We start from the raw sequence: 6000 nt of genomic DNA, 5'->3' as shown, positions 1-6000 counted from the left end.
TTTAATTTTTTATTTCTAAAAAGGAAACACTGACAAAACCATAGGATAAGAGGGGTACAATTTCACACCACCAGAACTCCATATCCCATCCCCTCCCCTGATAGCTTTCCTATTTTTATCAAACATTCTCTGGTGAATTTTTCTGTTTATTTCTATATATGTATATAGTTCAGTCTAATGAGTGTAATGAATTTTTCATAGTTTTCTCTATACTGTTTCTCAGTTTATGTGTTTAACTTTATTTTAGTAATGACTGACGAGTTAGAGAATTTCATGTGAGATAGTGACCAAGAGAAACCAGGGCACCACTCTGGCACATGGAACTGCAAGCTTAGGAGCCTCGTGTCCTACCAGTTCAGCTAGCTCCCTAATCATGCTCTTGTTTTGTTTCCAAAAGTCACTTCTTGCAACCTACAGGTTTATAAAAACACTCTGCAGTATTTGTCTCAGTATTCTGAGTTGCCTTTGTTTTATCTTAAAAATAACACTTTTATTTCCAGATAGAGACAGAAAGTAAAAGCTTCCTTCAACACACTGGGGACCCAGGGTCAAACCTGAGTCACGCACAACAAGCCAACACACTATCCAAGTGATCTATTTTGCTAAACCCAAAATACTACTGTAACTCTAGATGATCATACAGAAATATGGTTTTATGAGTGTGTGTGTGTGTGTGTGTGTGTGTGTGTTATCACACTAGGATCTATGCTATTATTTGCCCATCTGGATTACTGGATTATTGTACTTTTCCCAAAGAATCTACAAAATACTTTATCATGTAGCATTCCTTAACTCTGTTTCTCTGCTATTCTGAAAAGAGCCAAATTGAGAAATGCAAGTAAAACAAGGGCCGGGGAGACAGCATAATAGTTATGCAGAAGATTTTTGTGTCTGAAGTTCTGAAGTCCCAAATTCAGTCTCTAACACTACCATAAGCCAGAGCTAAGCAGAGTTCTGGTGGCTTCCCCACTCTGTGTCTCTCATTAAAACATATAAATAAAAAACTTTAAAAGAAAGAAACCAGTGGTCATCTCACAGTTTATACCTTCAAATCAGGAATATGTATATAGTATCAATGTAACAAATATTTTAAAGACAGAATCACTGGGCAGGGGGACTAACATAATGGTTATGCAGAAAGACTATCTTGACTGAGATTCTGGTATGCCATGTTCAGTCCCCTACACCACTATAAGCCAGAGCTAAGCAATGTTCTGGAAAAAGGAAAGGAGGAAGGAAGGAAAGGAGGAAGGGAGGGAGAAAGGAAGGAAGGAAGGAAGGAAGGAAGGAAGGAAGGAAGGAAGGAAGGAAGGAGAAGAGGGAGAAAGGGGGGAGGGGAGGGGGAAAGAGGAAGGAAGAAAAAGAAAGAAAAATTAAAGATATATATATATTTTTTAGAACGGACATATACAAATGCTTTGGTTTTTCCAGAAAATTGTAGTCACTTGTGAAGATATTTCTGTCACCTTACACTGGGATCATACTATCGTTTCCTGTTTGTGTCTTCCCCAGCCTTTGGGAATGAGCATTTGCAGGCTTTGTGTTTGGAACCCACTTCTTTTTGTGTTGTAAGGACTGACCCTTCTGCCACACATTGGAATTCTGCTGGATTTAGAGTGTGTCCTTTGCATTCTTTTCTCATTGGATATGAGATTTGGGTTGGCCAATTAGAGGGCCCCACATCGCTGGATTCATTGATGTGACAGAAATCAGGCCAATCAGGAAAGTTAATCTGCAAGTTGGGCAAAATGGGAAACAGCACTTCTTGTTGTCATTGACATTCAGACTACAAAAGTAGTAATGGTTATGTCTACCACTACACTGAGATACCCTGAATCAGACTGAAATTACAAAGAAGAGCGGGGCAAAAGAAAGGAACAGAGCGAGTCCGGTGAGGCAATTAATTTCACCATTCTACTGTGCCTCTTGGACTTCTATCTACTGTGAGTCACTTAATGTGGTTATTTTTCCTGGTCCTTCTGTCACTTTTAATGACAGTTCTACTACTATACTAATAACAAATTCCTAGGTAGGGTGATAGCATAACGGTTATACAAAGAGGTTTTCATACCAGAGGCTCCAAAGTCCCAGGTTAAATCCCCTGCACTGTCATAAAACACAGTTGAGCAACGCTCTAGTAAAAACTGAAAAATTACCTCTCTCTAAAATGTCATCAGTTAAGACATTTGTTAACTTTGGATAATAATCCACTCTAATAATACAGAATTCTGTCCATAAACATAGAATGCTGCTTAAATCAATTGACTTTGGTTGCAAGGGGTTATTGTTTTTGTAGTGTTTCTATAAATTTCTGTGAATTTAGATTTTATTAAATATTTTCCATACTGCTTGGACATTTTTTTCTACTTTGAAATTTTTGTATCTATCAAGTAAAACTTGCTCTCCAATTTTCTACATGGGTTACTGCTGCTGAGAATTTTTGGCATTATAACTACGGCAAAAGGATCTTTTTTAAAAAAAAAAAATATATATATATATATAGTATTATATTTGCCAGTTTTTCATTCTAACCAGAACTGTATGCTTACCTACCTTATCTGATTCCCACCAACAAAGACTTTGTAAGTTGTTATAATAACAACTGAAAAAACATAATAGAATTCTTTTGTGATTGAGACTATATAACCATGACCACTGCCCATTGATGATTCTTTATAAGATCTGATAAAATCCTTCTTTTTCTTTCAAAAAATGTATTCACTTATAAATATCACTTAATAATACCCTAAGTATATATCTCTTTTTTATTATTAATTGTGGGTACTGACCAAGAATTTAGAGCCTGCATTTTGAGGAGAGACCTCATATAGAAAACTTCTCTGAGACCCATAAATCTAAACTACTCTAACTTTCCTGATAATGTTTAAAAGCAAAGGAAGTCTGACTGTACCTATTTCTAGAGTCATGTTCAATGTAGCATTTTCACAATAGACAAAAAATAGAAGCAATACTAAGGAAGTGCTTCTCAGACTTCATTGGATAAGGAATCATTTGAAACTATTTAAAGTACATATTTCTGGGCCCATTCACAGAGACCTTGACTGATGACGTCTGAGGAAAGAGTAGGGTCTATATTCCATAAGAAGGATGGATAGGAAAGTCAGGTGGTGGCGCAGCAGGTTAAGCGCACGTGGCGCAAAGCCCAAGGACCAGTGTAAGGATCCCGGTTCCAGCCCCCGGCTCCTCACCTGCAGGGGAGTCGCTTCGGAGGCAGTGAAGCAGGTCTGCAGGTGTCTGTCTTTCTCTCCCCCTCTCTGTCTTCCCTTCCTCTCTCCATTTCTTTCTGCCCTATCCAACAACAAATGACAGCAACAATAACAATAATAACCACAACAAGGCTACAATAACAAGGGCAACAAAAGGGGAGAAAAATGGCCTCCAGGAGCAGTGGATTCATGGTGCAGGCACTGAGCCCCAGCAATAACCCTAGAGGCAAAAAAAAAATTTAAAAACCGGATAGTTTTTGCCTTGTGGTGTTGGCAGGCAAAGGTCTAAGAAACTGTGTGGGTAGGGCCAATAAATAATTAAGAATTATGCAAAAAAAAAAACTTTCATGTCTGAATTACCAAAGTTCCAAAGTTCACACCCTAGCACCACAATAAGCTAGAGCTAAGCAATGTTTTTGGTTAAAAAACAGTAATAATTAATTTTTTAAAAAGCAGTGCATGAGCATGTACCAACACTATCAACTCTGTCTTCTGGTCTCGCTTCTCTATATCTCTGTCTTTGTCTCTCTCTCACTTACTCTTTGTTAGTCCTGTTCCTTAACCTCAGTCCAAACAGCCACTAATGAACTTCTGTTGTGTCTTTGTACTAAACTCTTGAACATGAAGGAAAATGAATACAGATTGTTTTGTTAGATATAAAATATGTTATGAAATCATCAGTAAACCTAAATATTATATGTGGATGGATAAATAAACCTACCATCAAAACACAGCCGATTGCCCAAAAACAGCTATCTAATTTTCAGGGAAACTTTTTACTTCATAATTACAGAATGTAATGCAGTCCCTAATGTAGTTGTCAGTGTAAGGATTTATAGACCATGTGAAAATATGGACTTCTTAGTACATTTTAAACCAACTCTAGGCCAGGGAGATAGTACAATGAATATGCAAAAGACTTTCATGCCTAAGGCTCTGAGGTCCCTGGCACCATCATAAGGCAGAGCTGTACAGCAGTCTGGTTAAAAATTAGAAAATAAAAACAAGCTAAATAAATAACATAAAATAAAAACACAGCCCAACCTTTGTGGAAAACAATCTGGAGATTTCTCAGAACACAAGTAATAGACTTACACTATGACCCAGGAATTTCTCTCCTGAAGATTTACCCAAACAAAATAAAAGCACCTATCCGAAGAGTTCACAGCAGCACAATGTTTTAACTTATTTTCCCTTTTGTTGCCCTTGCTTTTTTTTTATTGTTGTTGCAGTTATTATTGTTGTTGTTGTTGTTACTGATATCATCATTGTTAGAAAGGACAGAGAGAAATGGAGAGAGGAGGGGAAGACAGAGAGGGGGAGAGAAAGACACCTGCAGACCTGCTTCACCAACTGTGAAGTGACTCCCCTGCAGATGGGGAGCCCGGGGCTTGGGGCTCAAACCAGGAACCTTATGTCGGTCCTTGCGCTTTGTGCCACCTGTGCTTAACGGGCTGCGCTACTGCCAGACTCCCAACAGCACAATTTTTAATAGCCAAAGCCTGTAGGCAACCCAGTTGTCCAATGTCAGATGAGTGGGGAAAAAAAAAACTGTGGTTATATGCCCAATGGAATATTACTCGGCTGTTAAAAATAACAAAGTTGTCTCCTTTGCATCGTCTTGGATGAAACCAAAAGACATCATATTAAATGAGATAAGCCAAAAAGAGGACAAATGCCAAATGATCCCATTTATAAGCTGGACTTGATAAATTGGGATGTTGTATTGCATCAAATAAAGAGAAAAAAGGGGGCAGGAGGGGTGGAAGAGAATTGTGGGGTTGTGGTGCATAGTGAAACTGTACTCAGATATCAATAACCATGCTATAAATCAAACCCCTCAATAAAAAACTAATTTAATTTTAAAAAATAAGTGAATATTGAAGACATAAAAAAGTATCTTTTCTGATCATGAGGTGGTGAAGTTATAAGTCAATAACAAAAAAGAATAAATACCCCACTGGGTCACTGAAGAAATCAAGAGAACTTAAACTTATTTGGAGAATTATGAACATGAAGAGATGATCTACCAGACCCTGTAGCACTTGGCAAAAGCAGTTCCAAGAGGGAAGTTTATAGCAATGCAGGTCCACATTAACAAAAAGATTCAAATAAACTAGCTAGCATTATAACTGTGCCAGCTAGGAAAGGAGCAACAAAGAGACCCACAAGTCAGCAGAAGGAAGGAGGGACTCAAAATCAGAACATGAATGAAATAGAAACCAGAGAGATGATGTGAAAGCTTAACGAAGCCAAGAGCGGCTTCTTCAAAAGAGTAAATAAGATAGTTAAACCACTGGCTACACTCACGAGAGAGAGAGAGAGAGAGCTACGAATAAAGAAATTAGAAAAAAAAATTAGGAATAAGAGAAGCGAGACTAAACCTGAAGATGAGAAGATACAAAGAATTGTATTCTCCCTTCATTTCTTCTATTTATTTCCTTCATCCGTTACTTTTAGTCTTGTCCACAGTATTATAGTCAAATCACAGGCCATGTAGTCATTTTTAGTCAGCCTTTCATAGGCATTTAAATAGACTCTTAGTTTCAAATTCAAAACAATCCGAAGGTTTTTAGAACAGCAGTGGGTTATCGAATGCTCCTGCATAGGACATAAGCAGACACAGTATTACGGGCAATCTGGTCTATTCCTTGTATATTCCAGGGAGACGATGTGGACTCTGGTCACCATGCAGTACCTGCCTCTGCTATTCCTGCTGCTACAGCCACTGCAATGCCAATATACAGATGACATCCCTGGATGGTCAGAGGCG

This window comes from Erinaceus europaeus, chromosome 16 (genome assembly GCF_950295315.1).
Source record: "Erinaceus europaeus chromosome 16, mEriEur2.1, whole genome shotgun sequence".
In the NCBI taxonomy this organism is placed as follows: domain Eukaryota; kingdom Metazoa; phylum Chordata; class Mammalia; order Eulipotyphla; family Erinaceidae; genus Erinaceus; species Erinaceus europaeus.
The sequence above is the reverse complement of the archived record's forward strand: the minus strand, read 5'-3'. Positions refer to the sequence as shown.